This window comes from Pteropus alecto, unplaced genomic scaffold, assembly GCF_000325575.1.
Source record: "Pteropus alecto unplaced genomic scaffold, ASM32557v1 scaffold24, whole genome shotgun sequence".
NCBI lineage: Eukaryota > Metazoa > Chordata > Mammalia > Chiroptera > Pteropodidae > Pteropus > Pteropus alecto.
In genome coordinates this window covers 2,517,317-2,533,026 of record NW_006439192.1, presented here as the reverse complement: position 1 = coordinate 2,533,026, position 15,710 = coordinate 2,517,317, and the positions used below count along the sequence as shown (strand labels likewise).

General features: G+C 45.2%; 1 protein-coding gene across 1 annotated transcript in view; it reads right to left on the bottom strand.

Annotated features, from left to right (window-relative positions):
* Positions 1-15,432, bottom strand: part of ZMAT4 (zinc finger matrin-type 4) — a 264,020-nt gene extending 248,588 nt beyond the window's left edge. Inside the window, exon 1 of the mRNA XM_006916459.2 lies at positions 15,326-15,432. The gene's annotated coding sequence lies outside the window, so the exon portion shown is untranslated. The remainder of the gene's footprint in view (positions 1-15,325) is intronic.
* Positions 15,433-15,710: the final 278 nt, after the last annotated feature.

Sequence of the window (15,710 nt, the reverse complement as noted above, 5' to 3'; positions counted from 1 at the left end):
ATGTATTTTAGCCTTTTTCCTGTTTCCCATATGTATATATATACACACACACACACACACACACACACACACACACACATACACATATATATTTCTATGTATATATATATATATATATACTTCATTAGCCAGTTTAGAAGATAATTCACATACAGCTTCATGAGCATTGTGTCATGTCATGAAAATTCTTCCAAAATCTTTATACAGTTGCCTACTACTCCACTGTATGGATGTACCATAATTTTCATAACTAGTTCCCTGCTATTGGAAAAAGTTGACTCCAATTTTTAGAAAGATAAATAGCACGACAATTTTGTATACACATATTTCCCCACACTTATGATTGTTTCCTTAGTAAAGAATCCTATAAGTAAATCAAAAGTATGGAAACCCCTCAAATCAGCTTTCCAGAAAGGTTGCAACAATTATAGTTCTACTAATAGGATGTTGTACTATTCTACTATATCTTCATGTACAATGTCATTTTTAACCCTCAATAATTTTATAGCTGGAAAAATGGCATCTCATTTTCATTTTAATTATCATTTTTATTATTGTTATTATTGGATTGTTATTGATAGTAGGTGAATTCCTCACCTCACCACCACACCACAAGGCATCTCTATAAGGTAGGTGCTCTCATCCTCACCCTACACAGGGAGAAACTGAGATCCAATTAAGTGACTTGTACATAGTCTAACAATGAACTTTCAGAGCCAGGATCAAAGCATGATTCCAAAGCCCCATCCACTTAACAGTTTCACTGTGCTGATAGAATCAAATATCTTTCCATGTGTTTTTAGCCATTACATTTCTCTTTCTTTGAATTGTAGTAAATTTCTTTTCGTGCGTGTAGAAAAACAGCCCTCAGCATGTTAGGTGGTTTGACACTCCACACTTGTACCAGGATTCACACATCACCCCTCTAACTCCTCCTTGCCTCAGCCCAACCCAAACAGCCACCTATCTTCCCACATGTTAAGAATGACACAGTGTCTCCCCTCTACATTGAAAAGAGTTTAAATTGGTTCCATCTAAGCCCTCTTGAAATTAATTAGAATGTCTTGGAATTTAACTAAATCTTCATTGGAAACTCTTGATTGGTCAAAGAAGCAGTGCTTAGGATCGACTGCATGGAGCCTGCTTGAAAACACAGCTCTCACAAGGGCCCCTTCTATTGGATCATTCATTCCTTTCCTTGTAGGAGGCACAGCAAGAAGTCCATTGTGCTCTCTCCATACAGAGGTAGGAGATCTCCTGACCAGGCGGCTCCCCTGACAATGTCACATTTAAGTTCACGGCCAGGCCAGCACCTGTCCATCACAGTCACCCCTCAGAAGCCAAGGAAATGTGTGACTGGCTCCCCGTCCCCCACCTCCACAGAAAGAATCTTCTCAAAGGATGAGTGCCCAGAAGCTCTGCCATGCACAGTTCAGAGAACACTTCCACCCAACAAAAAGCCCGACACAGAGAGCTGAAAGAAAGGCCAGGGAAGGGAGAGTTTCCTTCTAAGTCACCTGCTTGCCGAGGAATTCATGCCGCAGAAAAGTTCTGCAGGATCATAAAGCAGCCTGCCTCAGAGCTCACTCTGCAACTCGCAGAGATCATTTGCTTGATTCAGTTCAGGTTAGAGAGATGGATAGGATTTTCCCACAAATCACTTGATTAGTATGAGAAATCTATGTTCCTGCTGTTCTAAGCATTGCAGAGATTTTCGGTTCCCTTTAAATCTCTCTCAGTATTATGGTTCTTGCAGCTTTCAGAGTGTCCTCTCCAGGATTTATTTTTCGAAGGCACTGCACTATTTGGCAATGCTACATTGTCCCTCTCTGGTACCTTCACCAGCAATATTTTGGGAGGAAGCTCTTGAGCTCCAAAACCAGGAAACGGGAATTCTGATCTTTTTACTAACCACTCTAGAAACACCACAGCAAAATCACACAGAATCCATGGTCTGGCTCCATCTCGCCCCAGCCCACTTACCTGGCCCACCCTAGCCCATCCTTAGAGGGAAATCACCCCCCAACACACCACTACCATCATCGCCTTGTATTACACCCCACAGATTCTTGAGCACTTGCTATATTGCAGGCTCTACACTGAATATCTAACAGTGAATATCTAACAGCTAAGGCTCCCCTTCATCCCTACAACACACCTATGAGATGTGTGTCATCAGGTATTTTAGAGCTGAGGAAAGTGAGGTTTGGAGCAGCCACACAGATTATCTGAGCCAGGTCTGTGGCGATGCCTTGGGTTAGATAAGCTCTGGGTCCCTATACCTCTGTGCTTTCATATTTTCTATTTTATCTCAAAAAGACTACTAGGAATAAGATTTGGAGAAAGGATGAGTGAGTCCTCTTCCTTGATCAGCCCTGAGCCACATACTCCTTATTGCCTTTATCACTCCCACAAATGACTTTGTTCCCAAGTAAGCACAGCTTTCTGGACCCTTTCCATCTAAGAAGAGTTCCTGCTCAGAAAAACTGATGGGCCCGGAGGCCAGTCACATGTCCTACATACCCTCAGTTCTGTACGAGGGCACACCCCTTCCTGCTATATTGACCGTGCACTGAATAATCCATGACATGCCCTCCTAAGTTCCCAGAGCAAACCCCCACTTCCTTCCAGCTGCAGTTACCACCCTCAGCCTCCCTCAGACCCCACACAGCACAGTCTCAGTGACGTCAAGTTGTCCGCCCTGCTTTTTTCTCTGCTGGTTTTGTGATCTTAGATTTTTCTCTTTTCCAAAGCCCCAAGTCATTTTCCTTCCCTATAATCCTATTTGTTCCCCATTCTGTTATCCTTTTTTCTTTCCCTGCAGATATCTAACTAGAACTAAGGAGGTGTTCTATTTCTTCAGTTTATGTAAGCATTTCTCTCTTCCCAAACTTCAGGGAGTGGAGACCCCTCTCCAGGAGGCGTCTTCTCCGCTTTCCCTCTTTTCTTCCTAGGATGTCTGAGAAGAAGACACCAAAGGGTTCGGCCCTACTTTATGAATTCTACCTCACGTCCAGATCTTGTGACCTTCAGTAAGTCCCTTCCCTTTCCAAGACAATGTCTTAAAGTAAAAATTAAAGAGAGGAATCTTCCTCTCATTCTCTCCTCCTTCTTTTCTCATAGAAAAGTAAAACAAAACAAAAACCAGCAAAAAAAAAAAAAGCTTTAGGAGAAGAGAATAAAACTCCCTAAGTTCCCCTAACCCCAGCCCAACGGGCTCTTGGCCATCACGCAACTCTCTGGTTTCTGAGGAGGATTGTTAATAACCTCAAGTAAGCGATTCCGTTTCTTCAGGTGAGCAATGGTAGAAAAAAAAAAAAGCTGTACGAAAAAAACAATAACTATGTGCAGTGATAGATGTTAACTAGACTTATTGTGGTGATCATTTCACAATATACACACCTATCGAATCATTATGTTGTACACCTGAAACTAATATAATGTCATTTGTCACTTATATTTCAATTTAAAAAAAAAAAAAATACACTCCTATAAGAGCCACCTGAGTAGGCAGGTCCTGGCCTGTAAAAATCTGAAACTATTTTTTGAGGACTCCCAATCTACACCCTCATCTTGGCCTTGGTAACTCAGTCATAACTCTTCAGAATTTACAGGAACACTTTTACAGCAAAAAGCTCAAGCGATAGCATCAGCAGCAACCTTTTCATTTTGATTTAGAGACTCATTGTCATTGTCTCTCGCCCGTCTCCCTGTGTGCTCAGGGGGCATCTATCCCTATAGCCCATGGGCCAAGGTCCTCCCGCTCCTCTCTCACACTCTTGATCTTACTTCCTAGTCACTGAGAAAATGAAGCAATGGGAGAGAGTCCCCACCTCGATCCTCACCCATCCCACCACACCCACCCACCCACCGACTGCCCTCCCCTCCTTTAACTGTCCACATCACCTTCTACGTCACCTTTGTGCTCTTTTGACTGGATAATTTCCATCAGCAAACAAATATCCTGTTATTTTTCCCATTTCAAGGGAGAAGTACTTGCTTTGAGCCAACATGCCTCTACACTTAACATTTCATTTCTTTGCACCCTTTTACAGCCACACTCCTCCATAAAGCTGTTTACAACGCCTCTCTTCCAATGCACTCCAACAAGGCTCTCACCTCCCACTCCATCCAAAGTACTCTTGTCAGTACACCGACGGCCTCCGTGTTGCTAACATTCAACTCTCAGTCCTCGTCTTACTTCACATGTCAGAAGTATCTGACCCAGCTGATCACTCCCCCTCCTTCTTAAAAAACATTTCACTTAGTTTCTAAGGCAACATTCTCTCTTGATTTGCCTCTCATGTCATGGGCTGCTCCTTCTTAGTCTCCTTTGCTGGTTCATCTCCATGTCTAGATCCAGAGTCAGCAAGCATGGCCTTCTGGCCAGCTGCATGCTTTTATCAATAAAGTTTTATCGACTATAGCCACATTCACTTATTTCTATGTTGTCTAGGGCTGCTTTGTTCTACAATAGCAAAGTTGAGTAGTTGTAGTAAAGACTGTATCGCCCACAAAGTCTAAAATATTTCCTCTCTGGCTCTTTAAGAAAAAGTTTGCCAATTCCTATCCTCAATCTGTAAATATCGGAATTTCCAGAAGTCAGTCTTTATACCTCCTCTCTATCCACACTCATTTTCTAGGTGATCTTATCTGGTCCCATACTTTAACTGACAACTCTCTTCTCCAATGTGCTCTCAACACACACGGCACCCAGGGATCTGCTGAAATCATAGCCTATGTTACTCTTTTGCTCAAAACTCTACAGTGGTTCGAGGAAACTCATCCCGACCTCACTGCTGCACCTGATACCTCAAGGACCCCCAGCTCCAGGACCTCTGCTGGCCTGGACTGCTCTGCTTTGAAACACGCAAGTGGCGCACCCTCCGCTGCCCTCGGTCTCTGCTCCAGTTCCTTGATTACTGAGGCCCTCTCCACCCAAACGCTATCTCCCCTGGCTCTGCTTCAGTTTTCTCCATGTCATGTATCGGCTCTCCTACACCTGTCTTTCCTCTTGAGAATATAAGCTCTGAGAGAATGGAGACGGTCAGTTTTATCTACTCCTGTATGCCAAAACCCTAGAACTGTGATTGTCGATTCTCAATATTTTGAGCAATGAATAAATGAACACATACAATTTCGGAAGCTCGTGTACCTATTAAGGAAACTGAAGGATGGGAAAGATAAATGTGTCATTTCCATCATGGAGAAATCAAAGAGAAGGCCACAGCTCAAAGCTGTCACAGCCCTGAAGCCAGCAGTATCCCTCACTGACCTGTCCCAGGGAATGGAAAAGTGACAAGGGGACCGCCTGCCAGCTGCTCCTCAGATCTCTCTGTAGAGACGCCTGGAAATCAGCAGCAGGCAGAACGGAGAAATGGAGAAGGGGCTGCACCAGAGGCAGATGGAGCCTCATTCCTTCTCCCCTCCATGCTCCCCACAGTCACCAGCTTGGACCTAGAGGGGTAAGTGGATAGGGTGGCAAAGCAGACAGACAGCCAGGCTTGGAATCAGACACCACCAGCAGTGTCGCGCTGGTGAGTCTTAACTACTTTGTATCTCGGTTTCCTCCCTGTAAAATGAAGGCAATAAGGAAATGTTTAAAAATATGAAAACAAAGAGCAGTCTCAGACTCTTTTTCCTTTCCTATTTGTGTCTTATCACATTTAAGAGTTTATAATTTAAAAAGAGGTTCTGATTAGGTTTTTTCGATGTGCCGTTAAGTTGTTCCCTCATTTCTAAACATCCCTCTTGAGTTCCTCACTTACTTTCCATTCTGCTCTCACTTTTTTTCTTTTTCTTTTTGTCTCATAACTTCCTTTCCTCTTCCCACATTCTGAAAACCCTAAGTTCCAGGCAGGCAGGGGACGCTTGGCAAAATGAGAACCATCCCAATTCTCCTTTCTTCCTGGAGCCCAGCAGGGCAATTTCACTGTTAGCAGGAACAACACCACCATGATCAGCAAGAGGGAGAGAATCTGTACGAGAACCTCCAACCTCCCCTTGCTCTTTGCTCAGCCACATTGTACAACTGTATTATCCCGAGCTTATTAAACAGAAGGGATTTCTGAGAATGGAGCAAAGACGGGACACTCAAGACACCTCTTACCATCACCCCCCTGACCATGCCAAAAAGCTCTTCAGCTGCCCTTGACATCCCATGCTGGTTCTTGGCTCCAGACTGTCATTCACACTAAGAATATCCCTCTTTCTTTCCAACTCATGCTCATCCTTCAGTGCTCCAGGCTCCGGACCCGCCGCCTTCCTGAGCCTTCTGAGACCACTCGCTCTCTCACTGACATCCAAAGTTCTCAGCACTTACACTGGGCCTCATGTTAGGACTCAGCTGCACATATCCTTGTGCTAGAAGTTATCTGCCAAGAAGTATTTGCCAGGGCCACACAGGGGGCTGTGCCCCACCCCTCCATTACCCAGGACACATAAGCCAGTAAGAACCCCTCGTTTATTATGAGGTTAGGCAACATTTGCAGGCAGAAAATCTGGTTTATTTCATGCTGGCTCTTCTGGTGACTGCCTGCACAAACTGAGGAGAGTGGCTTTGCCTTCCTAGGTATCAATTTCCTCCTTCACAAAATGAGGATAACAACACCTTCCTCACCTACCTCAGAGTCTTGTGAATTTAAAACACCATATAATGTACATTATTGTTAAAATAAATAGAGCAGCAAGTCAGCTACGTGCCCCACACCACTACCCAATCTGCCCTACACCACTCCCCAATCTGCCCTACCTTCTGGCAGGCCTATCCACTTTTCCCACTTAAGCCTGTGAAAGCCCCAAGGATATGCCCATCAGAGCTGCCACCTGCCCTGCTGAGGCAAGGCACCCCAGAGCACCCACGTGACCCGGGCACACATCATGGAGTCAGCCAGCTGTGACTTCCACGGAAAGCAGTACTCTCAAACTGCCTGGAGTTTATGCAACCAAGGAAATCACAGCAGGAAGCAAATGCATTCCGGAGAAGCAGCAATAAATGTTACCTAGCTCCACCACTCACCAGCTTTGTGACCTTAGCCAAGTCAGAGCCTCTCTGAGCCTCAACTTCCTTACTTGTGAAATCAGCAGATGTATGTGATGCATGTAAACATGCCACCAAAGCGCTTAGATAGGTCTGACCACCATAGGTAGGTGACAGGCTCTGGGGATGTGTGTGAAAGGTTGGATCAGATGGGATGGAAGGAAAAAGGATGCCACAGCCAGCCCATGGTCACTACTCCCTGCACAGAGATCCTGCTACCTCCACACCTGAAGCAGATATAGCCATTACTGATGCCAGGTGGCTTACGCTGTGTTTCCGGTGAGCATCAATCTGCTCGCACCAAATGGATTGGACTCTGCCGCATTATGCTTTTTGATGAGCAGCATAGTGCCTGACACATTGCTACAGGTATAGTTACCGCTTGAATATTTGCGGTTTGAGTAACTGATTTAAAGAGCACATTTTTTCTGATTCATAAAATAATATATTCACTGTAGGAAATTTGGGAAATAGAAGTTTAACAAAATAAAAAATCGCGTGTTTTAAAACCCAGAGATGCCACTGTTATCACTTTGATATATTGTGTTCTGCCCTATTTTTCATAACTGTATACATTTTCTTTACAAAATTGCACTTATACTCTACTTACTTTTAAAACTTGATCTACTTAATATATCTTATTAGCATTTTTCCCATATTCTTATATATTTGTCGATGTAATTTTAATAGCTTCCTTGATTTCCATTTTATAGATGAGCCATATTAGGTTTAATTAATCCCCCCACACAATGTTTTGTTATGATGAATAATGCTGAAAGGAATATCCTTGATTAGAGCTATTTTGCACATCTGTGATTATTTCCTTAGGATAAATTCCTAGAAGAGCAATTGCTTACTGGTTCAAAGGATATATTTTTGAGACATGTCTCCCATATTTGAAAATTATCTTCCCATCAGCTAAGTATGAAAATATCTACTTTCCAGCACTCTTAACGATACTGGATATTATCATTTTTGCTAATCTGGTAGGTGGACAATGATAATTTGTTTTTTAAGTTCATATTTTAATAATTAGTGAGGTTGGAAAATTATGCATATTTTCCTGGACATTTCTGTTTCTTTTGTGTCCCGTGTTAGAACCATCTATTCACATCCTTTGCCCACATTTCTATCAAGGGACAGACTGATTTTTTAAATATTTTATGGATAAGAGAATTAGTCCACAACCTCCTTTGATGTCCCCTTCTCCACGTTGACCTACTCCTTCCGTTAAAGTGTTAATGCTAATGTCTAACTCGTACCCTTTTCCTGTCTCTCAATCCCACTTGCTCCCATCCTGTCTTGGGCGGAACTTTCCTTACCTGCCAGCCTCTCTTTCAGGGGATAAATAATTTCTCTTCATTTTTGCCTGATCCAGTGTAACTTATGAAGTCAGAGTATCACCCTTTGATGTTGTCCCTTCCTCTTCCTCTACTGTTCCCGTCTTCCTTCAGGCCCTCATCACTTCTCACCCGGACAGCAACAAATAATTTCAGAACCAGCTTCCCTGTCCCAGTCTTACCCCAAAACTCACCTCCACTCTCCTTTTCACAACTCACCTTCCTAAATGCAAGTGTGACTGTGTCTTTTCCTGCCTAAAACCCTCTGCTCTTCTGTTTGGACAGCTGGTCCCTCCCTGCCTGGGAGCATCCACATCTCTTCCCTCCCCGATCCCCAAAAACACACCTTGTGTGCTCAGATACAGCAACACCCAAGTATTACTCGTGGTGCTCCGACTCGCTGTGCTGTTTCCGTGCTTCTGAGTCTTGCAAATGCGGCTGCCCTCCTTCCCACCCCTCCCCCATGCACCTGGTGGGATCCTATTTATTTCTCAAGTTACTTACAGGTGTTCCTCTCTCCAGGAGGCCTCGTCTGACCATGCCAAGTAAGGGTAACCATGTGTACCCTGCATCCAGGACATACTACTCTCATGCTTACTATACCTTACTGTATTCTAGTGCAGTCCATCCACCAAAATTGAGGGCAGAAGTGTAAAGTCAGTTGAGTGTCATTCTGAATGAAAAGGACACAGTAGGAGTGTCCTGCCCAGCTGTTGTATTTCTGGAGGTTCTCTCTATGGGTCCTGGGCTCCTTCATCTTCCATAGAAAGGCTCCACAGTCCCTTGGTTTCCTGTTTTTTCTCATATTATCCCACTTCTCCTCTCTCTTCTTCATCTTCCCAAGCTCTCTCGATCCTACAAGTCTCACATCCTGGGCAGCCCAGCCCCTGATATCCACCGTGTCTTCTCCTCTTTTGGCTCAGCCATTATCTGGACAGACATCACAGTTGGCTGTTTCTGGGGCTTGTGATCTTTCCACGCAAGTTCCGACAGAAGGACCACCCCCATCTTGTGTGGTAGACCCCTTACTGCCTGCCTCACTGTTGGGAATAAAGGCTCAGGATGCCTTTGTTAGCACAGAGACATACCAGCAGGCTGTGGGCATGGAAGGGTCATGCCCTCTTCCTGGACACTCACTGCTGACCCCTAGCTAGCCCAGCACAAACTTTTGTGCATTCTTCCATTTTCTCAGTACTACACCCATACACTTACTAATTATGCATTTTTTTTGTGGAGCTCATTTCATCCATTCATCTTTGCTCAAACCACCGCCAGTGTCCCATTCTCCAGAGTGGGAGGCCTGCTTTCATCCCAAGGCCACCGGTTAGACGGCAACACACTCCACACCTCCCCTGACCCTGCCATGAGCAGGTCCTGGCCCTGAGCTTGCCCACGCCCATGCTGCACTGCGCGTCTTCCCTGCGCCCCCAAACACTCCATCCATTTGTGAGATGTCAAGCACACCCATGAGATGTGCTGCCCAGAAATAAACCAAGTCTAGCTGGAAGAAATGTAGAATTTCAGCCTCACATTGTGGAAGCTTCTCTCAGAAATGGGAATCTAGACGAAATTGAAAATTCTGTTTTGTTTTTTATAGGTGACTGGCGACGTGGCTTACCCAGAGACTGTACATGCTGTGGACCTCCCTAATTTCATTTATCCCATTTGGAATTTAGCTATCTAAAGTCTCTTACCTTTGTAAGATTCAGATTAAATAATCTTTTGTCTTATTCATATCTCCCTTCCTGGTTCTTCCAGCTGTACCCCATACCCCTCTTTCTGCTCCAGTGTCCGGCATGCATTCCACTACCCCTAGCCTCATAGCAGTCCCCTCCCAACCACTAACTGGAGACTTAAGAGTTTACTGTATAAATCAAGGAAGCTGGAGTAGAGGGCATGGTGTTAGTAATGCGCACTCAATAAATACCGCTTAACTGCAGGTGTCCCTGTCTCTGCCATTTGGTTAGAGAGAAATTAGGAGCACAGAATAAGCAAACAGTCTATTTGATTTGGAAATTAAAAAAAAAAATGAGCTACAAAGCAAATAACACTGACTTGGGAGATGGAGGACCTTGATTCTGGTCCCGGCTCTGCCATCAGGTCACTGTGTGATGACGCCAAGGACTGTTACCTCTCTGGGCCTCATTTGCCACGTCTGGAAATGAAAGATTAGACTTGATGAGAGATCCTCAAGTGATGGGCAGGATCTGCCAGTCAAAGTGGCACCCCGGAGGACAGCACGGGTTGGCCGCACTCTTTTCCCACTCATCCCAGAGCTTTTGATTCTCAGCCTCTTTGATAGCCCCAGAGCGAAGGAGAGAAATAAAAAAAAAGACCCTCGTCAGGAGGGAGTGGGATGCCTAGACTAGACAGCCCCTGCCTCTCGCCTCCTCACAGCCCTGTGCCTCGTCCTCCAGCTGACTCTCTTGCTTATCTATTTCCTAAACATCATCACAGAGGCTCCACAACCTTCCCTTTTTAACAACTCTTGCTGATGGAAAATTCTTCCTCATACCTAATCTAAGTCCATCTGCTGCAATTTCTGTCTATTTTCTCTCGTTCAATCCTTACTGGAGATGGAGAACAGCTGGTCGCCATCCTCCATATAACATCCCCTCCTAAACCAAAATCAGTTATTACATCACCCCTCAGCCTGTTTTTCTCCTGGTATAGCATCCACCACTCCTTCCAACCTGCCATCATGTATTCTAGCTCTGAAAGCATCACTGAGCACCATGGCCTGCACTGGAAGATGCTCGGCAAGCTCCAAGTCCTTCTGGAGCTGTAACATCCCCAGTAGAATCTAGGACTCAAGTGACAAAATCCAGGGGGAAAATCAGGGAGAGCAGAAAGGGATCAACCCAGTCCAAGCTCCTAGCTTTATATATGAGGAAACTGAAAGAAAAAGCAAGGAGTACAGCACCCAAGGTCGAATCTGAGGGATCAAGCTCCAGGGTCTGGACCCCAAACACTGTCACCACAACGCCCTGAGTGGCTGCAGTGTGTTCTTGATATGGGAAAGAGCAGGACCAGCCTTAACAGAAAAGCCAAAGGCCACAATTGCCCAGACGCTCCCTATCCAAACTCTGTCTTTCCAATCCCACCAGCAGATGCCTGAAACTCCACTATGAACAGCTTTGATACCCATTAAGAACTCAAATACCTCTGGCAACCATAAGTGGCAATGGTTAACTGTTCACACCTTAGTATGAATAAGTAGGTTTGATTCTTTCCAACACTTGATGGAGAAATTTAGGGGTAAGAAGAGAACGAAGGTCAAATAAACTAGGAGATGACAGACAAATGTCACTGCTTGCTAACATTTTCAAGGTCAGTCCTGTGGGTGGGGGCTGAGGGTGGGTGGGACTTGGGACAATGGAGCAGTGATGGCTGTGCCTGGTGAGAATCCCTTGCATCTGACAGGCCTGTGCTCAGGAACATCTGCACTGCCTGCCTCACGCAGGGACGCTGCACCACCCTAGGTGCTCTTGTGAGATCTGTGTGGAACTGAATATGGTGAAAGGATTACCTCACTGCTTCTACAGGACCAGCCCCATGTGCCTCCCAGAATTCCTGACTCCTCCTGGTTAACTGTTTCAGATGTGAGGTGAGCAGGGTATCTAAAATTAAGTCTCGACCTCTAGCGTGCCCTTAAGTGACAAGAGGGAAGAACCAGAAAGGAAGGAAGAAAGTGAGATATACATGAGATTAAGTGCGACTGTTCAGGTACATGCTTCAATATGAATGGTTCCCAAGTGGGGAGAAAATACGGGGTCATGTGAGTGTAAAGAAAAGTGAGTCGGTTGAACTATTTACTAATAATTTTGGCTACTAAGTTTTCCCTAAATGAGGAATGAAGGGGGAAAATAACAGAGTGTTGTGAATACATTTCAGAGTCTGGATTTCAAAACAGCCTTTACTCTATCTTGAATAAACAGAGCATCATGCTCCAACCTCTTCACCTTTTAGGGGAGTGCTCCAGACTAATTCAAACCTGCAGGCAGACACACACACACACACACACACACACACACACACACACACACTCACCCAGGATAACCAGAGAATTCACATATCCACCAAAGAAAAAGAAAACATTTCAACAGCATTTACAAAAACGCCTAACACAATAAACGTACTTATTTGATTTCTCCAAAAACACAAAATTAAATTTTAAAATAGAAGACTAAAAGGCTCTTTTCTGATAAAAATTCTAATATGTTTTCAATCCTATTTCAGGGGACAGTTTTCTTTAACAGCAAAATCAGCACAAAATGACAAGATCAAAGCAGGTTGGCAAAGAGTTTATTCACTGATGTGTTTGTGATGAAAGGGGATGACAGTCAGGAGATGAGATGCAAGAACAGAAAAGTAAGGAAGGGCCTTGTACTTGCCAGGTAAGTCACCTGGGGTTTGTGGAAGCAGAAAGAGGGAACCCCTTCATAGCACAGTGGTTAAATGAGAGAAACCCTAGTTGGCCAATTGAGGAGAGGAGAAAATGCTAGATTTATGGATGGAGCATCTCTGGGGTCCTGGCTAAAGCTACCACGTTTGACGAAATAACGACTAATAAGTTTAACTTCCTGCACACCAAGTAGGCCCTCCATACAGAAGCAGGCGCCTGGCTTCACAAGAAACTGATCAGCGACTAAATTCTCCAAACTGGATCATGGCAGGAGGGTTGGATCTGAGTGTCATGCCCCACTCAAGGTAAAGTTGCAATGATAGTATTTTGCGTTTCACCAATTATTCTTCAGCTCCTATTATGATTTTTTTTTAGTCTAAAGTTGTTATTTTAGTGATCTCTGTTCCAAATGGGGAACTAAAAAGAAGAGAAATGAGGGGGAGGGAGAGGGAGGCAAAGCGAGTGCTCCAGTGTGTCCCACTTGCACTTCCAAAGCTCCCTCTGCTCCCTGCCCCCAACTTGCCTTTTTCCTCTCTGCATGAGTCACCATTCGGGAGCTGCTTTAAAAGCCTTACTTTTAATGTCCTCTATCACAGATCAGCATCAATTAAAGAGACCCTAATTTTGTTACCTATTCCTAGTTCTAGGGACCCCCTCAACTCAAAAGTGTTTTCTAGTTTTATTACTGTCTTCATGAAAACCAAGGTACCCGCTTTCAAAATCCCCCACCTGCTGGGTGCTGCCTCTCCTGGGCTCTCGGGAGGCCAGGTGCCCTAGACAGAGCACAGAGGAGGAGGTTTGGGTCCAATAATAACCAGCAGCCAGTAAAGGTCCAGGGTCTACTCCAGGCTCCCAAACACAAAGATATAATCATTTGTAGGGCTGCAAATTTGTTTTGTTTACTGTCAGACACCATGTGCAGAAGAGAAAGCTGACTGTATCCTGACCAAAATAAAAAAGGAAAAAAAAGTCGGGCAGCTGGGTTTTTTTTAACCATTATGAGTAGAGCTTCGTCAATAGCAACTCCCACCCAAAATAGCTGCCTAAAGGAGGTGGAGGAGAACCTGTTGTGGAGGTTAAAGAAAATACAAATTAAAAAGTGAAAGTGATTTGTGGAGCCAGAGAATGGAGGCTGTCACCTGCACCTCAGGGGGAAGGGTATCATAGGGACAAGGTGTTGCTTGAAGGATCCCTCCCAGAAAGTTTACTTCCTGCCAGGACTGGGAATCAGAACTCCCCAGCTTCAGGTCTGGGATAGAAACCAGTCAGAAAATTCACCTGAATTCCCCAAAGCCTTAGGGACTTATAAGATCAACCCCAGATAGGCAGCTTCAGAGTATCCAGCAGGTCAGAGGACATACTTGGGGAAGTGCTGTAGGGCATTCAAATAGGAGCTGCCTATTCAAGTCCATTCGAGACCAAGTACATTACTACATTACCTTCTCCCCCAAAGGAACCCTGCCTTCTAGGAGGCCAACCTACCACCTCTCATTGGCAGAAACTCAGGAAAAGGCGTTTTCCCCAGGTTCAAAAGTGGGTCTCAGAGCAAGTGAGGCTCTTGGGGTCCCGTCATTTAGAATGCACTAGGGTGCTACAAAGCTGAACCAGCTTCCCACCATGGCGAGCTTTTTTACTTGAAGAGTAGTCATCAGCAGCAGTGTGGTTGGTGACTCCAGCAACTTCTGGGCCACAGATGTACTATGCCTGCACACCTAAACGGAGCCAACCTCCAGGAGCCTGCCCCTCCCACCAGCCTGTGCCTTCCAGAACAGCGGGCATGCTTAGCACTGAACTGATAAGGGGGTAACCTTCACACAGGATAAAATTTAGCTCTGTCCCCTTTACTTTAGTACACACCAAATGCCTTCCAGAGTTTTTGGGAACTAATCAATTAAGGGATTATTTTTTTTCCTCTGAGAACTGTTTTGTTTATTTCTTACCAAGTTATGTGACACTCAGATGTCCATTAGGTCAAACAGGAAAGCCCACAGCACAGGAAATTTCTCTTTCCACCAAATAAAATGAACTGCGACAGAGTGGGCAAGGGGTAAGAGGGAAGAAGGAGTCAGAAGTTTGAGAAAGACTCAAGTTGAAGGTCACAATAGTTGGGGTAAGGCAGGTCAAGGTAATGTAAAGGGGGCCAACCTTATCGCAGAAAACCCAACCAACCAATCACATTTCTCAGAATCAGCTTCCCACTGATGGGTCCTCCAGGAAGCAGCACATACAAGGGTCCAACTCCCTGCACCCAACAAACCTGAATCTACACCCCAGTCTTGCCCAAGACCAGCCTTACTCCCACAGACCTGAGCGCAGCGAATTGAGAGAGTAGTAGTAAACAAACCCAGTTCCAGACAGCACAGAAGTTTTCCAATTGTCAGCTTGTTTTCCTCCCAACAAAAGATGGTGATTTCCCACCTTTGTCACATTTCCTCCCTTAAACTTTTCTATTCTTTCTGCAATCCTGCTACACACGCTAAACTGCAAGCCACTGAGCATGGAAGCTCAGAAGCAGCACCCCCGGGACGCTGGCAGAAGTACCTTTTCCGCGGAGCAGAGAGGCTGATGCCCAGAGGCTTGCTGCCCTGCGGAGCCGTGGAAGGATGCTGTCGGGATGGAGCACGCTGAGGATTACGCGTTCCTGTCTCTGCGACCAGACCTTTCAGCAGCTCCGACCAACTGTGCTAGCGATGCACTTAGCAATTATCTGCTGGCGCCGAGGCCCCGCCCTCTGCTCTTGCAATTGGTTCTCCAGTCGCGGGCAGGACTGCATTGGTTTCAACCCACCTCACTCATTGCTTTGGCTTCTACTATTATCTAAGCCATCAAAGGGAATAATTCCATGTTTCATTGACAACCTGTATGGCTCTCCTCCGGTTCGGTGTGGCGAAGGGGGGCGGGTGGGGGGCAGAACTGGGAGTCCAGT